Source organism: Nyctereutes procyonoides, unplaced genomic scaffold, assembly GCF_905146905.1.
Source record: "Nyctereutes procyonoides isolate TBG_1078 unplaced genomic scaffold, NYPRO_anot_genome, whole genome shotgun sequence".
Classification (NCBI taxonomy): Eukaryota; Metazoa; Chordata; class Mammalia; order Carnivora; family Canidae; genus Nyctereutes; species Nyctereutes procyonoides.
In genome coordinates, this window is record NW_026575125.1 from 4,939,786 (window position 1) to 4,966,623 (window position 26,838).

Here is a 26,838-nt window from a genome sequence, read left to right on the forward strand (position 1 = left end):
TTGCACCTAAAAGCAACATGACTTCTACACTCAATACTGGCCAGTGGAATCCCAGGGTGTGAGGGGGGTATTGACAAAGAAAGCAGTGTCACAAGAGATTAAATGAAGAAGCAAACATGAAATCTGCTTGTCTTCTGTTACCCCAGACATTAAAGATTTTTGTGAAATGTCACACTTCTCATCACATTTTTTGAGAAAACACACTTTTCATAAAAATATATGATTGATATATAAAAAAAGAAAGAGCATTAATTGGAATGTTTCATAGTCAAACCTATGGTGAGGGCCAAGAAATCCTGCTACATCAGTGGATTGGTAGTGACCTTTTAAACACCCCAGGATTTAGCAGAGGGAATGGCATGCAGTAGGTACTCCATGAACGCTTACTGATAATTGACTGCAAAAGGTCTGACAAAATGATTGTTGCACATGAAAAATCCTTGTTCAGGTCTAACCCCAGATAGGTCTGAGCGTGGGGACGAGTTTCCTTGGATAGCTTGCTAATTTGTTATCTCAATTCCAGGGGTGCCTCCGTAATCTGAATAAGAGAGTCCACACTGCCAAGGCACACTGAACATGCGTCAGATACTCGGGGTGAGTACTTTGACAAGGACCATATGTGTTTGGATTTTAAAATTGGGATACATTTGTTTAAGTCAAATTCACTCGATTTAAAATTATTCAGTTTGCATCTGCATTTATACATTTACCTATACACACACAGAGACTAGAAGTTTAATTGACATGGCTTAAAATAAGTCAGTGTTTGATTTTTCTGGTTCATGCAGACTGCCTGGTTCAAATCCAGGCTCTACCACTTAAAACTGTGTGACCTTGGAAAGGTTACTTGACCTCTCTGTTCCTCGATTCCTAATCTACGGATTAGAGATGATGATTACACCCAAATTATAGAATGTGTATGAGGCTAAATGAGTTCATATGTGTAAGGAGCATAGAATACTCTTTGTTCAAAGAGCTGTGTAGGTATTGTATTGTCATTATCCTAAACCGCAAAATAGTAACATTAAAAATATTTAACTTACCAGATCAGATAGTCTGTGAAATGGTTGTTAACATATACAAGATAGTGATTATACTTAAAATTTTAAGTGTTTCTGGGGGTGCATGGGTGGCTCGGTTCATAGAGTATGCAAGCCTTGATGGTGGGGTTGTGAGTTTGAGCCCCATCCATGTTGGGCGCAAGATTGCTCAAATAAATAAACTTTAAAAAATGTTTTAAATGTTTCTGAAGCTAAGCAAGTTAATATCTACAAAGAGCAGAGAATACCGTCTTGTAGCAACTATTCTATTGTTATTATTCTTAACCATGATAATATTAAAAACATTTAGATTACTAGATCAAACTAATACTTTACCATCTGTCATGAAGGTTTTGATTATTTTCAATGTCTTAAATATGTTGAAACACATGAATTACAAAAATGAGGATGAAATTAAGTGGAGAAAATGGAAATGCAGTCATTTAGAATACCTTTTCTGTCTTAGATGAAAAATATATCCTCAAGGAACCCAGTGCCATGGAACTGAATACATTTTAAAATCTAATTCATTTTTCTTGCAATTTATGGATCTGGAATTATTAAAATGTTCATATCTTTGAGCTAATGTGGCGTAACAAATTTAATTTGCAAAACAAAGATGACATGACTAGAACATGATCCATAATCACTTTTTTTTCCCCTTCAGCTTCATGTTGTAGGCACTCAGATAGACAAGTCAAGTGTATTTCATAACTTCATAGAACTTTCCAAATAATAAACTCTTAGAAAATCATAAAAGAATAGAATTTTGGAACAAAACAATTGTCAGAATTTATCTTTCACACTGTTGTTTCTCAGTCTTGTAGGGCACAACCCCACCAGCCTTGACACGATTGTTTGGAATGTATGTGGGTGTTTTGGGCTCTTATTTTTTACTGGGAAGTTGTCTGACCACAGTGTCATTGGATACATGTGAAAGGATGGGGAAATTAGGGAAGGATTGAGTGGCGAGAGCCACACAAGAAAGGACAGGCTGATGGGAAGCTTGCCTGCCTGTAGAGTGGCAGCTCCTGGGCAGTGATGGCCATACCCTTCTACCAATGACCGTCCTCTACCTTTGGCTGGCAGCTTCCTCAAGAAGAGTGAGGCCTCACTTTCCACACAGCAGCAAGTCTGGAGGTGCTGTGTTTGGATATGGCCAGCCCTGTGCCCTCCTTGCAATAGGTCTCTGAGTTCTATCTGGAACGCAGATTGGAGCAACATGTCTTCAAGGCTGCTGGTCACTGAGGTTTCTAAACCCAGCTTAGTGCCTGTCAGCGGTCTGGGTTGTTTGCTCTTTTTTTTTTTTTTGTTTGTTTGTTTGTTTGCTGTTTGCTGGTTGTTTGCTGACAAAGATGACCCAAGTTCAATATTGGTATGCTTCTGGGGTGTGTCTGATTTCCTAGACTGTCTTCCTTGAAGATGTTTCATTTTGGTGTTTTGGCAGAGTATGTGGGAAGAGGGTAAAGATTGTAATTAAGCTTGCTTATTTGAAGGGCCGTTTACTCTGCGTATAGCAGGGATTATTATTATTAGTTCTAGTGGTAGTAGTAATTATAGTAGTAAAAGGAGGGGAGTGAGTGAGAGGAGGAGAAGAAACGTCAATTTATTGGTCACAAGGCTGAGGCCTGCTGGGTAAAATATCATGTAGTACTTACAGCAATACTTCAAAGAACAGATCAGTAGGATACTAATTTCAGAGATAACATACAGAGGAGTTAAATAACTTGTCCCAACTCATCAAGCTAGCAAATGATAGAAGTAGAATTCAGACCTATGGAATAGGAATCCCTCATACTGGCTCCCATCTTCTGCCCTCAGAATCAAGACCTGGGATTGATTATTCCACAGGCTTGTTGTGTGATACAACTTGTCACTACATATCTGATCTTTTTTTTTTTTTTTTAAGATTTATTTATTTGTTCATGAGAGAGAGAGAGAGAGAGAGAGGCAGAGACATAGGCAGAGGGAGAAGCAGGCTCCACTCAGAGAGCTCTATGCGGGACTCAATCCCAGGATCCCGGGATCATGCCCTAAGCCAAAGGTAGACGCTCAACCTCTGAGCCACCCAAGCATCCCCATATCTGATCTTTTATGTCTGAATTTCCCCACCCACAGAAAGTCTGTAATAATAACCAATCTGACTTTCTTGTGGGGTTAATATGAGAGAAAAAAATGTTGAGAAAGTGTTTTGTTAACTGTAAATCCTTTGTCAGTAAAATGTTGGTTATTACCTTACTGCTATTAAACATTTTGTGTTCTAGAAATGAGAGTAGCATGTTCTTATAAAACTTTGATAACAGCAAGTGCTGTAAATTTGCTCTCCAGAGTTCTGATCCCAGACTTTTAAGAGCCGGAGATCATCTAGTTCACAAGTTCTCAATGCTGCTGCATATTTTTATCATTTGGGGGAGTTTTTTTTTTTTTTTTAAGATTTTATTTATTTATTTGACAGAGAAAGAGAGCTAGAGAGCACAGGCAAAGGGGGAACAGCAGAGGGAGAGGGACAAGCAGACAACCTGTGGAGTAGAGAGCCCCACATGGGGTTCAGTTCCAGGACCCTGGGATCATGATCAGTTGCTTCACCAACTGAGCCCCTCAGGCATGCCCCATGGGGGAGCTTATTTTTTATTATTTTAATTTTTAATTTTTGGGGGCGGGGGAGCTTTTAAAAATGATTGTTGCCAAGATTCAGTACACTTTCAGAAATTAGATTTGATTGGTCTAGTGAAGGGCTTAGGCATTTAAGTATATACATGTACACATGCATGCATCTGTATTTGTACATGTTGTGAGTGTGTGTATGTGTGTTCTCCAAGGTGATGCTACCATGTAGCCATTGGGCAAATGTGGCTGGATCGAACCAACAAGCTTCCTTTTGATGTGTGGGGTAACCATATGTTTACGAAGGATACCCCAGTTGACACGCCTTGTCCACTGCCCCATCTGGTTAGCCCACCCCTTTCACTCTAGTTGTAGGGATAAACAACTAGTATGTAAATTATGCATAGTATGTAAATTATATAGTCCCCTACTGATGAGGAACTGAGGCTTTGGGAGGCTATTTTCCTTCTAAAAGGAATTGAATATGGGCTTGCTTTAGAGTCATGTTGAACATCTTATGAGTAAGCAGGATGTTTCTTTAGATTGTTAAGTGGAGATCATTTCTTAATTTTTCTATAATAAAAGAAGTCTTTAAAATAGAAATAGGCCCTCTTTCCATGTAAGCCAACAAACTTTTACACTACTGCGGTCTCCCAACCCACTGGATTCATTTATGTAGAAAACAGTTGATCATCATTTATAATTTCTGAAAGCACCTTCTTGTGAATACTGTCCTTTCTTATTTAGAAAATTGAATTGAGAAAACAAATCAACAGTTTTATCAGTTGTCTCATTATTAGTTTTCTGAACATCACACGTGGCCCTGCTAGATATGATGTGCCTAGTGACAATATTTATGAAACCTCAAAACAAAAGAAAATTTGAGTCTGACCAAGAGATCTGAACTGTCATTTCTCTGACAAGCAGTGATGCAGTCTTCTTAGCTGAAACTTTCTCAGACAACATTAGACTTGATTTTGGCCTTAAGGTCAATATTACCTAGAATATACATGCCCCAGTAAAGGTAGGATACTATTTAGCCAGTAGTCTGGCTTTTAAAGGATACACAAGAAGTCTATATTCAGTACACATACAAATCCATGCAAGTGGGCATTTTGTTATGGTGTTAGTAAGAATATTATCTCATCATTGGGCATATTTTTCCAGGATGACCCAATCAGAAGTGCGGATCCAGGAAAATAACGTGTTTCAATTGAAGTCCATCAGAGTGAAACCAAGGATGGTAGAAGTTCATATCACTCAGCATTATTGACTTTATCTGCTTGTGAAATTAATGGATTGTATGATACCCTGAAGATCTTAGTGCAGTACCTCATAGGAGTTTGGAATGTTCACAGTTTTGTTGGTGTATGGTCATAGATAAAACTCAGAGTTTGTTTTAATTTTTTAAAATAAATAGTGTTATATTACTTCAGGTATCTAATAGAGTGATTCAACAGTTCTCTATGTTACTCAGTGCTCACCATGATAAGTGTACTCTTCATCTGCATCACCTATTTCACTCATCCCCCCCATCCCCTCTAGTGACCATCGTTGCGTTCTCTATAGTTAAGAGTCTGTTCCTTAGTGTGCCTCTTTTCCCCCCTCTATGTTCATCTGTTTCTTAAATTCCACATACAAGTGAAATCATATGGTGTTTGTCTTTCTGACTGACGTATTTTGCTTAGCATCATAGTCTCTACCTTCATTCATGTTGTTGCAAATGGCAAGATTTCAGTCTTAAAATTACCTAATTTAAGAAAGAAAGGTCAACACATTTCCCCAGACATTTTCTGAGGAAAGGGGACAATTAAAAGAGACATTTAATCTCAGTGTCTTTCTGGTTCTTCCAAGACATGCTGGGAGTCCCTCCTCTGTGTTCTCACTTCACATTTCCTTTATTAGCATCCATGGCACAGAATACTATAATTATTGTTTTGCAAGTCTTTCTGTAGTCTAGAACAGAAACCATGTCCTACTTTGCATTCCCAGCACTTAGCAAAGAAATTAGCCCATAACAGATATACAAAATCCTTGAGTCAATTAATAACGTACCACAAAATGAAGAGGGGCTTGAGTATCCAATCAAGAATTGTGTTCTTGGAGAGAACACATTGTCAGGGAGCTGTGATGTTTAGGCTGACATAAAAATATACAATGAAACATCTTGGAAAACATACATTTATTTCCTATGAACAAAGCACTTAGGCTCATTCAGGATTCGGAGAGAATCAACTGCTTACTGTAGGTACTTGAGAGAATGAGGGAGTTAGAGAGACCATATCAAAATCTGATTTTGCTTAAATTGATCAATATGTTTCAGTGACCCTACCTTGGATGCTGAAACAGTTGTGCTCATCAGAGTTCATTCTAACTTAATCTGATCAGTGGGGAATCTCTTTCAATGCGGAAATAACCAAAGCTTTACAGATACACTTTCTGGAATAATGTGATTACAAGATCAACCAAGGATGGCCTATTGCAAAGGGTTTAAGTAGTCCTAGAGAATTCTGACTTGTTATCTGGATGAAAATGACAGCATACATACACAATGAAGTGAATTGCCAATGCTGCTGTCACCTGCTTAGAATGTCTCGTCTGTGACAGTCCTTTCCAAAGAGGCAGTTCAGTTGTCAACACCAGAGTATAAGAACTCTGCACTTTCCAGAACCCGTTAGACTTTCTACGTGTTTTACTTATATGGAGGTATCCATTTGTGAGTCATTGGATGGCCTCCGTGGTAAAGAAAAAGAGAAGTGATAGATGGAGTTGGCCTTCTGAGCAGGAAGATGCTTGTGTCATACCAAGCAGTCACTGATTTCCCTCTGTGTGTTCAAAGGAGTATAAACCACCTGGCTTAGTTCAGTTGTGCCTATCCGTAAAGCGCCAGATGGCCTCCAGACACCAGTGTTGCTTACTAATCACAAGCAATGTCATCTCTCTATTGGCATAATGCGCGCTCTGATAAAGTTATGCAGTTGCTGTGGGACTGGAGAAGTTTTATAGTCTTGCCAGCTTCTACCCTTTACAATCAGTAATGTTTACAGACCGCTTTGGGGATGTTTCTCTAAGGATAGATCGATCCCTTTAATCTTGGTATCATCTATACATCACTGAGTTATTTTACTCTGTGTTTTTTTACCTGTTTACAAGATGAATGAAACTCTTCCTTTTGGATCTCAAACTGGCATGTCACACAGGAAGCACCCAACGACCTCATAGTCCTGGGAGCCCCATACATGCCAATGTCTCAGACTCCCAGGCCATCATCCATGTTTGTAACTAATGTGGATTGGACACTGTGCTGCTGTCCAGAAACCAGATTTTATTTTTTATTTTTTATTTTTTTAAGATTTTATTTATTTATTCATGAGAGACTGAGAGAGAGGCAGAGACACAAGCAGAGAGAGAAGCAGGCTCCATGCAGAGAGCCTGACATGGGACCCGATCCCTGGACTCCAGGATCATGCCCTGGGCCAAAGGCAAGTGCCAAACCACTGAGCCACCCAGGGATCCCCCAGATTTTATTTAAAAAAATTTTTTTTAAAGATTGTATTTATTTGACAGAAAGAGAGTGAGAGAACACAAGCAGGGGGAGTAGCAGAAGGAGAAGCAGGGTCCCCGCTGAGGAGGGGGCCATATCCCAGGACCCCAGGATCGTGACCTGGGCCAGGATCATGACCTGGGCAGACACTTCACCAACCGAGGCACCAGGGTGCCCCAAGGAACCAGATTTTAGAGGAAAGTTTTCCTAATATTAGCACAGTTGACTGAGCCACCTAGCGTTTCTTCCAAGATCTTGTCTTTGCCTTTCAACTTAAAGACAAGGAGTTGATACCTGCTACTCTCCACTATCCCCTTAAAAGAAAATCTTGCAGATACTTTTTTTCCTTAAGATTTTATTTATTTATTCATGAGAGACAGAGAGACAGAAAGAGAGGCAGAGTCATAGGCAGAGGGAATAGCAGGCTCTATGCAGGGAGCCCGATGTGGGACTTGATCCCAGGACTCCAGGATCACGCCCTGAGCCAAAGGCAGATGGTTAAACGCTGAGCCACCCACACATCCTTCTTGCAGATAATCCACTTCACAATTTACCAATGGCAGTTAACTCTTTCATGTGACTAGAATAATGGTGACTGTCTTTCTGGCTTTTGATATACAGTGGTGACTTTAAAATGTAATATAGAAGGGCACCTGGCGGGATCCCTGGGTGGCGCAGCGGTTTGGCGCCTGCCTTAGGCTCTGGTTGTGATCTCAGGGTCTGGGATCAAACCCTGTGTCAGGTTCCCTGTTCAGGGAGGAGCCTGCTTCTCCCTCTCCCTCTGCCCCTACCTGCCCCTCAGCTCGTATTCCCTCTCACTCTGCTCCCCTTCAAATAAATAAAATGTTTTAAGAGAAAATGTAATATACAGCAATAGTATTTTTAAAATTTTAAGTACATTAAAATTTACTTAAAATACTAACAGCAGTATTATTAACAAGAGTATATTTTCCATGAGTTGCAATGAAATAGTAGTTGTCTAATATATTTCATCTGAATATTGTTTGCTCCACTATTTCTATATGTCATAGTATTTAATTTATAAAAATGATGTATTTTAGAAGTAGGTGGCTCTGCCATTGTCCAGTCCTCCTTTTGCAAACATCTTTCTTTTTTCTTTTTTTTTTTAAGCAAGAAAGAGAGAGAGACAGTGCATGTGCGTGAACAGGGGTGGGGAGGGACAGAGAGAGAGAAAAAGAATCTCCTGCAGAGACTGTGCTGAATGCAGACCCAGACATGGGGCTTAATCCCACCATGACCTAGAAATCGTGACACAAGCCAAAATCAAGAACCCAACTGACTGAGCCACCCCAGGCACCCCCAAAGAAACATTTCTGAGATAATTTTGAAAAAGCCACATTTTGGCTTGTACACAAGTGATTGAATTTCACTTCCCAGGAGTAAAACTTTTTTTCCAATAAAATGTAGTATGATAGCCATGACATGACCAATTCTGCATTTCAAAGTGATGCGGAAATCAGTGTACTAAATTAATTTTGAGGCAGCTGCTCTAGTGATGTTAATAGTGTGTGTACCTTCCTGCAGCGGAGGACTTACTGGAATCACTTTCTAAAATGACTCACTAGGGAGTCTACAGTGAAGGAAGACCTGAGAACTGGTTTCTCCAGCCTTTTGATAAGATTCTAGTAGAGATGTGGTTTCTTCCTCCTAGATTTTTCACAGTGATCATGAATATTCTTTGGATTTCATAGACCTGTATGCTCTGCTAAGGTCAAGATTTCAGAGAGAGCTAAACAACATTTGTGGTAGTATTTGGTGACTTACTAGGGCTGTTGGCTTGGTCCTTGTCCAGACCTTCCAGAGAATAGCATATCTTAGCCTCTTCAAATCACGGTGCTTCCCACACTCCGTGCACATGGGGGTATCTCCTCTGAGGTGGTATCTGACTTTATTGATGCCTTTCTCTGGCAGAACATCTACCTGTGCTTAAAGCCCATTCAACTCAAAGTTGTAGGGAGAACAGAATTTTGTGACTGGAAATACAACTGCTTATCTTTCGTATCTGCCCAGGTATTCACGTGACACTGCAAAGAATCTCCATCAGTTAAAACTGGTAGAGTACAGATGGCAAACAAGCATATGAAAGGATGTTCCACATCCTATGCAAGTTAAAACAGTCATGAGATACCACCACACAACTGTTAGAGATGGTGAAATCCAAAACATTGACAACACCAAATGCTGGGGAGGAGGTGGAGCGAGAAGAACTGCCTCGTTCATTGCTGGTGGGAATGCAAGATGGTGCAAAGTGGCTACTTTGGAAGACAGTTTGATGATTTCTTACAGAACTAAACATAGTCTAGCCATATGATCTAGCAATTGTGCTCCTTAGTATTTACCCAGAGGAGCTGAAAACTTATGTGTACACAGAAACCTGCACACAACCCTGTATGGCACTTTTGTTCGTTATTGCCAAAGCTTGAAAGCAACCAAGGTGTCTTTCAGTAGATGAATGGAGAAATAGTCTGTAGCCCATTCAGGCAATGGAGTATTACTCAGCATCAAAAAGAAAGGAGCTATCAGGCCATGGAAAAACATGGTGGGAACCTGCAGTACGTATTACTAAGTGCGAAAAGTTGACCTGAAAAAGCTTCAGAGTTCATGATTCCAACTCTATGACATTCTGGGAAAGGCAAAACTATGAAACTGTAAACAGATCAGTGGTTTTTGTTGTACTATGAGTGCCTTAAACACAGGTCAAGTTTCTTGGCGTACAGGTCTCTTTGTATCTCCAAGATCTGCAATGCTAAGGCCTTGATCATGATGTGATAAATAATGTGCTCAGATTATTCCAGTTCACATTTCCTGAATGTTCTTTGCTCCCCAGCCCTGTTTGACTTTAATTCTTACTGTCGCAAGGTCATAGCATCTAAGAACATTTCTCTACTGCATTTTCTCCACTCTCAAAATTATCTCATTACTTCTGGTGTAGGTTGCGGGCTTCTTGTGGGGCAGTTTGTCCTCAGAGCTTTTGCTCAGCTGATTTTCTTTGTCTAGAAACCCTTGACGTCCATCAGATTCTGTGTGTGGCCCACTTTTCCATCAGTGTCTACTTTGGTGCTCATCTTTGCCTTGTGCTTCCCCGGGGTATGTTGCTTGGGGGGTGTATACTCTGTGGAATGATTTCACTGCCAGGTGTTTGGTCTCCTTATATAGCTATTGTGTTATATATACATATATACGTGTGCTATATATATGATGTTGTATATATATACTATGTACACACACACACACACACACACACACACGGAAGAACCTTGAGACCAGAAACATTTCATTCACTTCTTGATGCAGTCTTTATTGGTGATGGTGATGTGTCCTATGTTGCCCTTTCTCTTTAAATGCTGACCTGGGGGGACGCCTGGGTGGCTCAGTGGTTGAGCATCTGCCTTTGGCTCAGGATGTGATCCTCGGGTCCTGGGATTGAGTCCTGTGTCAGGCTCCCTGCGTGAAGCCTGCTTCTCCCTCTGCTTGTGTCTCTGCCTCTCTCTGTGTGTCTTTCATGAATAAATAAATAAAATATTAAAAAAAAAAAAAAGAAATACTAACTTGGGGCAACTAGCTGACTTAGTCAAAAGAGCATGCTACTCTTGATCACAGGGTTGTGAGTTTGAGCCCCACATGGGGTGTAGAGATTTTTTAAATAAATAAAACTTTAAAAGAATATTGACCATTGATCTTCAAATGAAAAAGTAAAAATACATTTAAAACTTTTTGGGGATCCCTGGGTGGCTTGGCGGTTTGGCCCCTGTCTTTGGACCAGGGCGCGATCCTGGAGTCCCGGGATCGAGTCCCACATTGGGCTCCCAGCATGGAGCCTGCTTCTCCCTCTGCCTGTGTCTCTGCTTCTCTCTCTCTCTCTCTCTCTCTCTCTCTCTCTCTCTCTCTCTCTCTCTCTCATAAATAAATAAATCTTTAAAAAAATGTTTTTAATTAAGTCAAAATAATTAAAAGATAGTAGTAATAATAATAATAGTAATAATAATAAAAGGGACACTATTGGTGGGCACTTATAAAAAGAGCTTCTTGGGGATCCCTGGGTGGCTCAGCGGTTTAGCACCTGCCTTTGGCCCAGGGCGGGATCCTGGAGTCCCGCGATGGAGTCCCTCATCAGGCTCCCAGCATGGAGCCTGCTTCTCCCTCTGCCTGTGTCTCTGCCTCTCTCTCTCTCTCTCTCTGTCTATCATGAATAAATAAATAAAAGAAAAATCTTAAAAAAAAAAGAAAAAAGAGCTTCTTTCTTAGACTCTCCATTATCATCTTTTTCCACCTGGCAGCCTCCCATGTGCCAAGTGCCAATCAACTTATATTCTCACTTTTCAAGAATCACATGTTTTCTTGTGCTTCTCTGATTTTGCACAAGCAGCCCCTTCACTGAGCATGTCCTCCTTCCTCCTTTGTCTTGTTTGTCTGGAGTCTCTGGACTAGTGCTTTGGACCTATTGAAGTCTCTGTTTCTTTGGGTTGGCATCTCCAGTTGTGCCCTTTCTTGTTAAGGCAGAAATGATGCTCTCTTTTCTCTCTCTCTCTCTTTTTTTTTTTTTTCTTTTTTTTAAAGTAGACTCTATGCCTAGTATGGGGCTTGAACACATGACCCTGAGATCAGGAGTTGCTTGCTCTACACATTGAGGCAGCAGGTGCCATTCGTTCTTGCCTTTTTTTTTTTTTTTAGATTTTATTTCTTTATTCATGAGAGACACAGAGAGACAGGCAGAGACATAGACAGAGGGAGAAGTGGGCTCCCTAAAGGGAGCCCAGTGTGGGACTTGATCCTGGGACTCAGGGATCACGACCTGAGTCAAAGGCAGAAGATGCTCAACCACTGAGCCACCCAGGTGCCACTCCTTCTTGCCTTCTTGATCCTCTGTTACAACCTCAGTCCATTGGTTCATCACTGTTTATTTGCAGAAACATATTTATGTATTTCTCTGTTTATTTACATACAGATTTTGGACTTTTACCCTGTTCCTTTTTGTATCCTAGTACCATGCAATGCATTCCTAGCATCCCTGCCAGGAAATGCTACTGAAAGGTCCTTCCAACTACAGACTGACTTCAAAGATTTGACTACTTATTCAGCCTTGAGCTACCTTTTGATGGAAAAGAAGTGATTTTTCTTTCTTGAACAATGAGCACACACATCAGTATCAATACATTTTATTTCAAGAGTTGAATTATGGGACTCCTGGGTGGCTCAGTGGTTGAGCACCTACCTTTGGCCCAGGTCATGATCCTGGGGTCCTGGGATCGAGTCCCACATCGGTATCCCTGTGGGGAGCCTGCTTCTCCCTGTGCCTGTGTCTCTGCTTTTCTCTCTGTGTTTCTCATGACTAAATAAATAAAATCTTAAAAAAAAAAAAGTTGAATTACTTATTTAAAAAAAAACCTTCCCATTATTATAAGTTTGCAATAATTGTGTAAATGAGTTAGTGACTTTCATCCAAACTATAATAAGAGACCTGGTAGTTTTCTTTAGATGTTTGTTGGTAGAGTTTCATGGGCAGTAATATGGTTCTTTAAAAAAGCAAGTATTTTTGAAGGCTGTGAAGGGGTCTGATCTCAGGAGTTCCTAAAAGCCCAACTTTGGAGTCTCACTCTCCTGGGACTGACAGTGAAGTCTCAATTTCACCTTCTACCAGAAGTATGACCAGTATACATCCATCATTTGTAAAATAAAGTATTTCATGTCGTAATTTTACAAGACATAATCTGAAGATGTTTTATGAACATGAGGTAGGGGGACACCTGGGTGGCTGAGCGGTTGAGCATCTGCCTTCTGCCCAGGGCATGATCCCAAGGTCCAAGATCGAGTCCCACCTAGGGCTCCCCACAGGGAGCCTGCTTCTCCCTCTGCCTCTGTCTCTGCCTCTCTCTGTTTTCTCTCATGCATAAATAAATAAAATCTTAAAAAAAATAAATAAACTTGAGGTAGTATAAAAGCATAAGTGCTAAAAAAAAAGCATAAGTGCTAAATAACTAGCTACATTTATTTTACTAAATTTTCCAGTATATACACTTAGCTGTTCATTACTACTATCTTATATATATTCTTTCCTCTTCTTCCTCTTTAATCTCCTCCTCTCTCCCTGTTTCTTCTCCTCTTCCCTTTCTTTTCCAAGTGATGCCTTCTAGTGACCCATGCTCCCCTGGATATGAGGTTTTGGTTCTGAGACAACTCTGGATCTCAAAAAGTGTTCCTGTTGCCTTCCACAAAGTGGTTCACTTCATCCTGTTGGCAGCCCTGGGTAGAATCACCAGTGACACCCCCCCCCCCCCGCCAGGGAGAAATGTAGTCAGAGTACCACCCTGTGCCTGTCATACCCAAAGCCCATGTAAGACGTTAATGTATGCCATTGATTCACCTATATGACAGTACTCGGAGAGTAGTTTGGGGGCTCTGGTTAAAACAGTAAAGACAAAACTGTCTTCTTGGATGCATTTCTGCCCTCCAAATCTTTACATGGGATTGGTACCAGTATGGCACTAGCTGTACCCCAGGCTCTGTTCTGGATTATTGGGTCCAAGTAATTTATTCCCCTGCCCCATCCTGTTGCACTTGAAAAACTTAGTACTTAGTGCAAATAATAAAATATTCTTCACAGAGTAAAGTATTGCTGACAGTGGCATACTAATTCATACTGTTTCCTTTTTAATAATCACTGTTTGTTTTGTCACTGACATTTTCACATGAAATATTCTTCTGTCTAAAGTAAAGTACTTCTATTTAATTTCCTTCAGGATAATGAATTCTGTACAAGAAAAAGCTGTTTTCTGCAGGCCCTTATTTCTGTTCTTTTACCTTGCTGCTGCTTTGTAATTTATTTACAGTTCTGTTCTTTGTTTGAGAACACTGCCTCGCTACACGGTCCAACTTTGTTTTTCCTGCAGTTAGTTTTACCCTCTTTGTGTAATTTCTCTGTGACTAGTACATTGTTTACATTTTCACATGCATCACATTCTTATTCAATGATGCTTTGTAGACCAGGATTCACGTTGGACTGAGCGTAGTCCTAGCTGAACATCCTTAGTCTACTCTGTGCATCACACATGTATGTACCTATGTGGGAATTCTATAGTGTCTGACACCACAGGTGTTCCTTGACACCTCAGTGCTGGTTCCTGATACTTTTCCAAAGTGTTTCCACAAACATAAGAAAAACAATCATGTATACCATCTATTTTTGTTTTTGCTGTTAAAAAGATTTTCTTGTATATTTGATAATGTATGTGTCCTCATGAGTCAGTTTCTTGTGTTTAGGTCTTTCCTAACGTTTGTTTCCAAATTAAAATTGACAAACTTTTATAGACCTTCGGTTGGAAAATAAAGCTTTTCATTTAGCAGAGATATTGCAAAATATGAACGTTTGATAGTTGGCAGCAGAGAGTGGTGATTCTAAATTTTATCAGCTCACCTATGACATTTTTTCCTCTAGTTTCAAACTGTCAGCTTATCTATTCCTTTTCTAGGACACTCAGTAAAGTAGATAACTTTGAAAAATTATTTGCTCCTCAGCAAGGAGGTAGGAAATACACACATATGTATTTGTGTGTACATATATGTGTGTATGCATACATATACGTACATATATACACACAACACCTAGAGATGCATATACGTGTGTGCATGTGTATTTGTGTACACATACACACATGTATTTGTATATATACATAAGTCTATATATGTGCGTGTATACATTCGTGCATGTACATACATGTGGACACATACACACATGTACGCTTATGTGTATGTATAGGTACATATATACACATAATACATATTCACTATACCTGTGTGTATGATAGTATGTATATCTGCCATATATGTAGTATGTTAGTAGTATATATACTGCATCTATGTAGTGTATGTGTATGCACATATATGTGCATACGTATACATATATGCACACATGTATAATACGTGCCTGCTATACCTATGTGTGTGTATATATGACTGTGTATATAGATATGTTATACATACATAGCATATATTTGTTAGTAGCATATGTACCATGTATACACTACATGTATGTACTATACAAATAGATAAATGTATACATGTATATGCATATATATGATATGTAAGTATAATGGTAAAGCCTGGTTCAACTGCAGCTTAACTGGTTAAGTTGATATAGGATCTCCTGGAGGTGAGGAAGAGCTGATGGGAGAAGGCCAGAGAAGTCCCTATCATTACACCCTTTTCTAGTTTGTTCTAGGACAGGATAGGGCAGAGTAAATACCTGGGATGTGGGGCCGTGCGTAACAAGGGCTTCTTAGTAGCTTCAGTGATAGAAGATCACTATTGAAGATTAGGGAAATCCATAAAAGTTCAGGCAAGAAAAAGTAGCAGTTGAGTATGAAAGATGTAGAGAAGTGCTCACAGTGAGAGTCTCTATGAGTTATTGTCCACCAACCTGGAATTTGGGCTTACACCTTATACCCAAAAAAGAACTGAGCTGAAAAGCAGAAATTAAAGCACAAGTCAATAGGAAAGCTTACTTGTAAATGGACCCATAGCTCAGGAATTTCTAAACTTCCTTGTCCAAAAAACGTATATTCACTGAGAAAAACACATTTCAAAATGCAGATGACAAGAAGGAAAATAAGTAACACATAAGTAATTGTCAAGATTCACACTGGAGTTTCCTTTTTCTTTTCTTTTTTAAAGATTTTATTTATTCATGAGAGACAGAGAGAGAGAGAGGCAGAGACCCAGGCAGAGGGAGAAGCAGGCCCCATGCAGGGAGCCCGATGACGTGGGACTCGATCCTGGGTCTCCAGGATCACGCCGTGGGGTGACGGTGGCGCCAAACTGCTGAGCCACCCGGGCTTCCCTGGAGTTTTATTTTTCTATTAATTGAGGGTGAACTGGCTTTTCTGTTTGAGATCATTGGAATTGTGCTATGTCACAGTATCAGGGTTGCTTGTTGGTCTGTAGGATGTGGGATGAAATGAGACCTGTGGGTCTAATAGAACATCAGGTTAAAGTGTTTGGACCGTGCCTGTGGGCAGTGGGGAATTATGGACCATGCACAGGGAAGGTGGGAACGGGGAGAACTGTAATGTAAAAATGTTAATTATGTTGCGATGTGAAGGGTTCTATAAACCTAAGTGTAGCTGACATGTTGGCAGATAGTTTCAGACAGAGTATTGCTTAGAGCACCTGAAGTACAAGAGAAAAGAAAGATTTGAGTGGTCTCAAGATGTAGAACGGATAAGACATGGCATTTGATGAGAGTTGGTGGGTACAGAGGGACAAATTCTAGGGAGGTGTGATTCTGTGTCCCGGTGACCACGTCTAGTTAGAAGCTGACACTGTTTTCATGGATTCGGCTAAGAGGCAATTATGGATCTCAGTGTCTGGTTTCCGGGTTAAAGGGGAAGAAGTGGGAACATACATACAGTACCAGGCTAAGGAACTAACTTCATTTTGAAAATGGCTTTAAGGAGAGCAGCCGATAGCCTAAATTTCTTCTGCTCACATAGGTTACCACTGCTACATTTCTACATTGTCTTTATGATTGAAGAAGGTGAGGGCATATGTCAAAGTAATGATCTGATGAATGTGTGAAATCGGTTTTTATGATTCCTTTGGCATCTTTTTTTGGGTTCAAGGTTCTTAGTGCAGTGTTCAAAAGTCCGTTGTGGGGATTTCAGTTCACAAGTTGAAGCTGGCATTATGCTCTAGTCTAAGAAAGAAAGGCTAGCTGAAAGCTTTTTTTTTTTAAGATGTTATTTATCTATTTTACAGGGAGAGAGCACAAGCAGGGGGAGCAGCAGAGGGAGAGGGAGAAGCTGGCTCCCCAATGAGCAGGGAGCCCGATGTGGGGCTCAATCAAGGACCCTGGGATCATGACCTGAGCCAAAGACTGACACTTAACTATCTGAACCACCCAGGTTCCCCTAAATGAAATTTTTTTAAGAGAGAGCCAGAAAATGACAAGAGTCATGTTCAGCATGTTCTGAATCATGAGCTGGAAGTTGCATTACACTATGATCGGTCATAATCTCCAACATCAAGCACGACACTAGAATGAAGTTGACAAGAAGATCCTCCATTTCAATCCTTTGCCTTTAGACCTGGGTTATCCCATTGAGACAGGACTTCAGAGTAACCTCTTAATCCAACCTGCTGTCTTACTCAAAACACATGGAGAATATGATCCATCCACCAGTCCCACTGGGGCAATATAGAAAATATGGCAGATCCTGAATTAACAAAATAGCAATGCTCTCAGTTGACCCCTGACACTATCCTGACAGTCAGCCCACCTCAACTGTCTCTACATTTCATTATGTGTATAACTTTACTTAGGCAAACATGGCAACATAAGCCTAGATTTCTGAAGACCCAGTACATAGCAAGAATGGAAAAATTGGTGACTGATTGTAAAATAGATTGCAATATAATCAAATACAAAGTCATTACTTGAAAACTTTGTACTTTTTTTTTTAAATATTTTATTTATTTATTCATGAGAGACAGAGAGAGAGAGAGAGAGAGAGAGAGAGAGAGAGAGAGAGAGAAAGGCAGAGAGACCCAGGCAGAGGGAGAAGCAGGCCCCATGCAGGGAGCCTGACATGGGACTCGATCCCGGGTCTCCAGGATCACACCCAGGGCTAAAGGCGGCGCTAAACTGCTGAGCCACCCGGGCTGCCCCTGTACTTTTTAGCATTAGAATATAGGTGAACCAGGCATTATGTTTCATAGTTAATTCAAGTAAACATTTTATGAGCCTGAAAATTATAAAACCATTTTTACAATGACAGAGATAATTTGGTCTCATGTATTTTCCACAAGCGAAATTCTCTGTCAATTAAAATGCTGTATGAGAAGGCATAAGATGGTGTGTTAGAAGGGTTTGGGTTCTAGGATAACCGGTTAACCCCTCATCCCCTGCACGTTCATCCTTATTCAGGACCTTTAGCCCAATCATCTATGAAGAACATAGCTGCTAAGAGCAGCTCCTCCATTGGGTCTCTGCAAGAGTCTCACAGATAGCTAATGGGTGTGAGAGAATGTAGTCCGGTGCAGAGTTCGGTACAAATTTAGAGATGTCATTAAAGTATATAGTCCTTGCTTTAAATAGCAATATATATACATTTTTTTAGAACTTTATTCATAAGGAATTAAGTACTCCTGGAATAGTAATTCTAACTCCTTGAGTAGTAAAACTAAGTATAATTTCTTATTTCTGTTATATGCCATTTGATAGCAAGATAAAATGGAGATTAGAACTCTTTTTTTAAATGATCAGATTTGTCCTTGAATAAAACAGCATTGTAGTCAAATTAGTATTCAGTCGGCTTGTTTTATCCCAGCTTTCTGAGCTATTTCCTCAAGAGTCATTGACTATTTGCCACCTCTTTTAAAATTCAGAAAATGATATTTAGGGAAGCATTCTATATTAGAAAGATAAAAGGTTGAATGGATACTTACAGTATGCAGAATGTCTAGAAAATAACATGTAATAGGAGTTCTGGGTGGGGGGGGGGGCTCAAAATGACAATACAAAGGAACTTCCTGGCGAAGCTTGGTAAAGATTTGCCCTCTTCACCCACCTTGATTTTACTTGTATGAGCTGATTCATTTGGGCACACCTACGAATATCAGGACAGGACAGGAAGTGTCAATCTGTGTCAGCAGTTGCAACAAATAGATAACGTTTCTGGTGGACTGCCAGGCAGGATGTGGGTGGAAGTGGATGGGGGTGGAGGGACCAAGACCTTTAAGACCCCAGTCCCAGGGATCCCTGGGTAGCGCAGCGGTTTGGCGCCTGCCTTTGGCCCAGGGCGCGATCCTGGAGACCCGGGATCGAATCCCACATCGGGCTCCCAGTGCATGGAGCCTGCTTCTCCCTCTGCCTATGTCTCTGCCTCTCTCTCTCTCTCTGTGACTATCATAAATAAATAAAAATTTAAAAAAAAATTAAAAAAAAAAAGACCCCAGTCCCATAGTGGATGGTGTAGCCCCTGACATCATACTCATAATAAAGGGAGGAAGCATTGGACAGCATGGTGGGAATGTTGGAAGTACAAACATGTTGGAGGTCTGCCCACCGACATGGTGACACATGATACCTTTTGGAATTAAAATTCAGTAAGAGATGAAACAGCTATTTCTGGGAAAAGGTGGATAGACCCTCTTCTTCTGGATATAAGCCAATTTGCATGTGGAATTTAGAACTACAATAGCTTTTCTTTTGCCCTGCAGGACAAGGGATATCTTTGAGACCCTGAAGTTCCATTTGGAAGCCGAAATTCTTTAGGAGTTAAGGTGTTTTTGTTTTTTTTTTTAAAGATTTTATTTATTTATTCATAGACACACACAGAGAGAGAGGCAGAGACACAGGCAGAGGGAGAAGCAGGCTCCATGCAGGGAGCCCGATGTGGGACTCGATCCCGGGTCTCCAGGATCACACCCCAGGCTGCAGGTGGTGCCAAACCGCTGCGCCACCGGGGCTGCCCTGGAGTTAAGGTTTTTGATCGCTTCTCGGCCTTTTGGCTAAGATCAAGTTTGGAGTTAAGGCTTTTGACCATTAGGTGAAATTGTCCTGAATGAGGTGTCTTTTTTTTTTTTTTTCCTGGAAAAAAGAATGGGTTCCTAGAAGACCCAGGAGACTATGAACATACAATACTTGTATGCTGTCCACCACTGTCTATATTTTATGAAAGTTTGCGGAGAAGAAGAGAGAGGAATCATGCCATTACTTCTTGTCTCCTTTGGCAGCCTGTACTCTTTGATTCTGTATCATATTCCCATCCTTACATACATAAAAAGTATTGATTACCTGGTGATACTTTGTCCTATCACAAACCTTAGTTAATTAAAAATACATATGCAGAGAGAATCTAATACATGCCGTGTAAAAGCTCCAGGTTGCTGTGGAACCATAAATCAATGAGACAATGTGTCATCTTTTTTTTTTTTTTAATTTTTATTAACTTATGATAGTTAGAGAGAGAGGGAGAGAGAGAGAGAGGCAGAGACACAGGCAGAGGGAGAAGCAGACTCCATGCACCGGGAGCCCGATGTGGGACTCGTTCCTGGGCCCCAGGATCATGCCCTGCGCCAAAGGCAGATGCTCAACTGCTGAGCCACCCAGGCATCCCAGTGTGTCATCTTTGACCAAAAAACTTAAGGGAAACATAAATTGGAAATATCATCTGGAAGAGAATGTTCATCCTATAAGCTAGTCAGGATTCTCAAAGGATTTTCAGAAAAAGATGGATAAGAGAAGTGTGTGGCACTGCTGGTGTGATGCTCAGGGATGTGGTAGGAGAATCTGAAACCCTGAGAGAGCGCTGGGTTTACTGTAACTTCACACTCATTGAGTTGGCCAAGAGTTTACCCGCATCACATTACAAATAAACACTTTGTCTCTAACACAGGCTAAAGCGTTGCCAAGCATCCTGGGCCACCTCTGAATTTGCTCATCCTGGAAATGACTCCTTTGAGTTCCTATCCAACTCTGTGATTCCCTGCTTGACTCTAGTTTTGGCACAACTATTACTGAAGCCTCTGGTGCCGAGATTAAAGTCAGGGCTGTCACGTTTGCCTTCCAGGAAGTCACTGGCAAATACCCACTCTTGGTTTGTTTTCAGATTTGTCAGTTGGCTGATGGCCAAGCTGGTCAATCAGCCAGAAGGTATATATTCTACAGATCACAACTGGAGTCTGCTTGCTGGAACAAAGCTGAGCTGCCAATTTCAGAAGATAAAATGTGTTTCACTTAGGAATCACATTTAATTATACAGAATTTATGTGTTTTATTTTTTGTTACTCCTGAGTGTCAAACTGTAAATGTGAACTAATGAGAGAGAACTCGAGTACAATGCCTGGCGGGATCAGGTGGATGGCAGACATGTAAAGTAAGGTCCTTTCACTTACTCTGGTACTTCTCTCCCTTTACTTAGCCAGGGGAGAAATAACTTGCTAAAGGTGGTTCACTAGTACAAGCCGGCTTCTGGAGAGGTTACAAATGCATAATGGTGCATGTAGGTGTGTGATGGTAGAAGAGGGTAAGATTAGAATGTGTAGTGGGTATTTCATAGTAGCCAAGGTTAATTAAGCTGCACAGGATAATCATACATGCTAAGAACATCATTCCCTTTGTTAATTGAAGCATAACTCGCTTCATTGAAATCTGAAATTTAAGCAATATCTTGGGAGTGCCTGGTTGGCTAAGTCAGTAATACATGAAACTCTTGATCTCAGGGTTGTGAGTTCAAGCCCCAGTTTGGGTGTAGAGCTTACCTTAAAAATAAATAAAATAAATTAATAAATAATTAAGAAAAAAAAAAGAAAGAAAAATCTTAGTAGGAAGGCTCTGCCAACTGTGGTGGTGCTTTAAACTTCCTCCCACTGGAGATTTTTTCCCTTATTTTAAACATAGAAACTGCTCCTGTTGTTAATATTGAGGAAAAAAACGTAAATAAATAATGGAAGCTACATACAACACATGGCATAAATGCACAGTGATGAGAGTACATGCAAGATGTGTTGATGTGATTTTAGCCATATTTCTATTTACTTGAACTGTTTCCAGATGATAATTTAGTAAATGAGACAAGGAGGTCTTTAAAGAGGATACACCAGGATTTAGGAGCTGTTGTGGGTTCTGTACTTCCTATGTACTATACTATTTCTGGATTCAAAATTCTTTGATTTTGCAATTCATAGCAAATTAAAACTATCTTTTTCTGGGTTCATGATAAAGAGCTAGAAGGACCAGAGGCAGAGTTCAGTGGGCTGCTATTCATTTCCTAAAGGGGCAAAAAAGTATAAATTTAATCATTCCATCATTAATTAATCTGCTGACTGGAGAACATTGCTAGATTTGTATACAAGGCATATTCAGAAGAAAGTGGGTTGTTCATCTATGATTGGAATTACTTGTCAGGCTAGTCTTAGCAACATGTGATTTTGAGATTTTGCCTGTTGATGACCAAGAAAGATGCATGCCCAAATAGAACGAAATTACACAGCCTGCAAATTAGTAAGACCAAGTTAGAATAGCACCCGGAAGCCTCACGTGGAGTTTGATTTCAAACCTTTGTGATGTAAGCAAAGTGAAGGACACCTGTAGACACGGCAGATGCTGCCTGGCGGTTTTGATGCCCATTACCAGAGGACTGTGCTGGTTCCCGACACATGATTGGTTAGGCAGACAGTACATGGACCTAAAAATATGACCCATAAATTTCTTAGTGATGCTTTCTTTCTACATACATGCTTTCGCATGACTCTCTTCATTTTTTTTTAAAGATTTTATTTGTTTATTCATGAGAGACACAGAGAGAGAAGCAGAGACATAGGCAGAGAGAGAAGCAGGTTCCCCACGGGGAGCCCAACGCGGAACTTGATCCCAGGACCCTGGGATCACAGCCTGAACTGAAGGCAGATGCTCAACCACTGAGCCACCCAGGCACTCCCCTGACTCTCTTCTTTAGAACACAAGTTACTGAGGATGTTATGAATTAGTAGGGAATCATGGAGAGAAAAGCTGAAGAAAATATTTAGAGGGCATAATTTGCTTAAATTAGAATCTAGGGACATTGTTTAGAGAATTTACAGCATTTTCTTATCACATGGCTTGTTGCCCAATTACGAAGAACACTGAAGCTTTGTCAGGCAGGGACTGCTCTTTCAGTTCTTTCTACCCCTTCCTCCTGGAAGCCAGCTGATATCACATGCATAATATTTCATGCATAGTGACCCCTCACGGAATTGGATTAAATATTTAAGAATCACCTGGAGGATTCCTGGGTGGCTCAATTAAACATCTGACTCTAGATGTCAGCTCACATCTTGATCTCAGGGTCCTGAGTTCAAGCCACACATTGGGCTCCATGCTGGCTAGGGAACCTACATTAAAAAAAAAAATCAGATGGAATAAGATCATAGACTCTAAAAGCAGAAGATATTTTAGGTGTCATCCTCTTCAAACTTCTTACTCAACAAAGCACCATGGAGGGGAGGAAACTTGTCTTTTTCCTCTACCCTTTTAAGTTGTCGACTAGGACCTCCTTAATAAACAACATATTAACAAGGGAAAGCATATAATTTTATTTAATAGAAGCTTGTGTGACATGGAGGCCTTCATAAGGAAATGAAGACATGGAGAAAGGTTGAGCCTGAGAGTTTTTATGCTAGATTTGGTGCAGAGTGGATGCTGTGGGAAGTTACGATAACACAGAGTGAACTGGGGGAGACTTCACAAGACCTGTGTGTTCAGATTCCTTTGTGTCTCCTGTCTTCAGAGGTAAGGACACTGCTTTCCTCTGAGTATGGGGAGGGCGCCTCTCCCATGAGAGTTTTCTGACCTGTTTCAGGTGAAGGTCAGAGAGGTCACTCTACACCTGCCAGTTTTCAAATTCCTCCAGCTGGAAATACTCGGTTAATTGAGGTGCACGTCCTGATCCCTATGAACCAACACCCAAGCAGGTCAAGTGATTAGACTCCCATTCTTCCCCTCAGTACAATACCGCTCCCTTGACTCAGTGCAGTACCATTCTCCCCTAAAACACTGTTTACACTCTGTAACTTGATTTGATTGTAATCTGTGTTCAGTTAGAAATATCAAATCTTGCAGTTAAATATTTAATAAGAAAAAGATATTTTCTTAAATTCTATTTTTTTTCTTTTGTGGTTCTCAAATATATTCCACAAGAGTCTGCATTGGTTTTTGGGTTGTTGTTGTTGTTGTTTAGATTTATTTATTTGTCAGCGAGACTGAGCTAGGGTCAGAGCATGGGAAAGAGAGAGGGGGAATCTCATGCAGGCCCCCCACCAAGCACGGACTTGAGGCAGGGCTCCATCCCAGGACCATGAGATCATGACCAGAGCCTAAATCAAGAGTTGGCCGCTTAAGTGGCTGAGCCGCCCAGGTGCCCCAAGGGTCTGCGTTTCTAGAACGGAATTCTGAGAAGGCACGTTCTACAAGTTAACACATGATTTTAGCTCAATAGCTCAGGAACATGTGTTCTATAAATTAAGGTAAGCTCTACTCCCTGTGGGTTCCTAGTTTATTGGGTCACATGACACCTGTGACTATGGGCTTATTCTTGATTCTTTCGGTATTTCTTATTAGGAAATGCATAATTCAGATTGTGAATCCCAGTGGCATTTATTGACTATGTGATATTAGGAGGAGGTTACCCAAACAAACAAGACTGTTACAGATACAATGAATCACAGAGCACCTAGGTTGGGAAGAGGGAAACATAAATTATGTAGGGAAATGATATAGGAAGAGACTGTGTGAAGTGCTCTGATTTCTCCTTTCCTGAGATCTGCATTCGTTGCCCTTCTTGTTTGTTTCTTTGCTTTATGAGACAGAGTATAATTAATGTGACTTTGTTTTTTTTCGCTCCACTCACTCACACTGTGTCTGCTGGAAATGAAATCCGAGCGTCTCAGGGGCAAGACGTCCTGTAGCACCTTTGGTCACATGTTGACAGACTATATCTTGATTCATTGCCACATTGGTTAATTTACAGCATGTGACTGTAATCATTTACCCTTTAGAGGGTCACTATGGTTCCCTCATTTCCGTGTCCCGTTGTCTCCAAATATCAGGCTCACAGAGTAACTGCCTGAGCACCCACGTTGTGAGGCTTCTGCTCACATTATTTTCTGTGTCACCTTCCCTCCCATCTCTGCTCATCCCTAAAAGTCTCATTCCAGTCTCATAAGTATCCCCATCTCTCTTCTTATTCCTCACATCCCTTCATCCCTTTATGCTGCATGTCACTCCCTACCCTCATTGATGTCATTTGTATTTGTACTGAAGGCGATATTTTTTGAAAAATATTCCTGTGCTCTTGCTTGCCCTTGGGCATAGCTTCTCCCCCCAGTGAACCGGAATCATCCATTATCTAAAATGCCGATAAGGATTTCTAAAGCAGGAAAGGAAAGCAGAAATAATGAGGTCATTGTTCACTTCCTCCCAAAGCGCACTCTTTTTTGAGAACCTAAGAGTGAAGCAGCCAATCTTGAAAGTCAGGCTTTATCAGGGAGAAAGGGGATTTATAGCTAGCTTTACATATCAAAAGGAAAGCAGTGGCCTGAATGTCAAATGTTACTCCAGTCCTAGAATAGAGGGAGTACAGGGTAAGTGTTAAGTCTAGGATCAGCAAACTGTTTCTCTAGTGCTTCAGATAGTAAATATTTTAGGCTCTGTGCTTACTCCGCTTTGGTGTAGTACAAAAGCACCATAGACAATACTTAAACCAGTGTGACTGAGTTCCAAATATTGTCATTTAGGTGACGGAATTTGAATTTAAACAATTTTCATGTGTCACTAAATCTTCTTTGAATTTTTTTTAACCCATTAAAAAAAAAAAGTCCAGAATTTCAAATTCTTACTGTTGGGCCATAAAAAATCAGAACAAGAGCTCTGCTGGATTTGATCTCCCTAGGGCTATAGTGTGCAGACCTCTGATTTCAAGGAAGAGTCTCTCCCCCAAAAATATTTTAGGTGGATACAGGAGAAAGAAGGGAAATAAGCAGTGTATGTGCTGCAATACAAGTCTGGATCCTCCTCTGGAGTTACCTGCAGTGGGAAAGGGTGACATAGAGATTGAGAGGAAGGAAGGCCAGACGCAAAGGGGCATTGTCCCTGTTTCCAGTTTGAAAATCTGGAGCACACCTGCTTGAGAGATGGTGCCATGCTAGCACGGGGACAAGGGTGTTCAGTGCAGTAGAAATGCAGAGCAACCTGCTCCTATCCGCAGGGAGGGGCCCGGGGCTTTGTCCTGACTTCCTGGGGGAGAGGAGTCTGCAGAAAGGGAGTCAATAGTTGTATCTAGGGGCCAGGTGGCCTCTAGGCAGAGGCACTGGGTGAAACGGAGAAGAGGAAATCTAGTCCCTGTAAGAGTTGACCTCTAGAAGCAGGAATGTATTCCACATATCTTTTCCCTATACTACCTTAAAATCAGCAAGCGTTATTGACTTCCTCTCAAAACTGGGAGTTCTTTGAGAATAGAGTCTATTTGTTAACCCCCTTTGTCACTCATAATCTATCCTCACTGCTTTGGAAATCACAGAGGCTTGATAGTATTGTTGAATTAAGGTGTGATGGTATGTTATAGGGGTGCCTGGGTGGCTCAGTTGGTTGATTGTCTGACTGACTTTTGATTTTACCTCAGGTCACAGTCTTGTAGTCCTAGGATTGAGCTCAGTGTGGGCTCTGTGCTCAGCACGGAGTCTGCTTGTCCTTCTTCCCTCTGCCTACCCCCCCAACCCTGCTCTCTTTCTCTAAGAAATACATATGTACATACTTAAAAAACAAAAGACGTCCTGGCATATTATATATACTTTTCATTAGTAAATAGTAACTGAAGACCCAGACCCATGTGTTTTCCACTGAGCTTCTAGTTCAAATTATTTTATAATCATTTGTCTAATCTTGGGGGATCCCTGGGTGGCTCAGCGGTTTAGCGCCTGCCTTTGGCCCAGGGCATAATCCTGGAGTCTCGGGATCGGATGGAGTCCCACCATCAGGCTCCCTGCATGGAGCCTGCTTCTCCCTCTGCCTGTGTCTCTGCATCTCTCTCTCTCCCTCTCTCTCTCTCTCTCATGAATAAATAAATAAATAAAATCTTTTTAAAAAATCATTTGTCTAAT

At 40.8% G+C, this 26,838-nt stretch overlaps 1 long non-coding RNA gene across 5 annotated transcripts in view; it reads left to right on the forward strand.

Moving 5' to 3' along the window:
• Positions 1-26,838, forward strand: part of LOC129517543 (uncharacterized) — a 435,231-nt gene that overhangs the window by 16,402 nt on the left and 391,991 nt on the right. For all 5 annotated transcript variants that reach the window (XR_008666072.1, XR_008666070.1, XR_008666071.1 and 2 more), the window contains exon 3: positions 524-594. This is a non-coding gene — a long non-coding RNA (uncharacterized LOC129517543). The remainder of the gene's footprint in view (positions 1-523; positions 595-26,838) is intronic.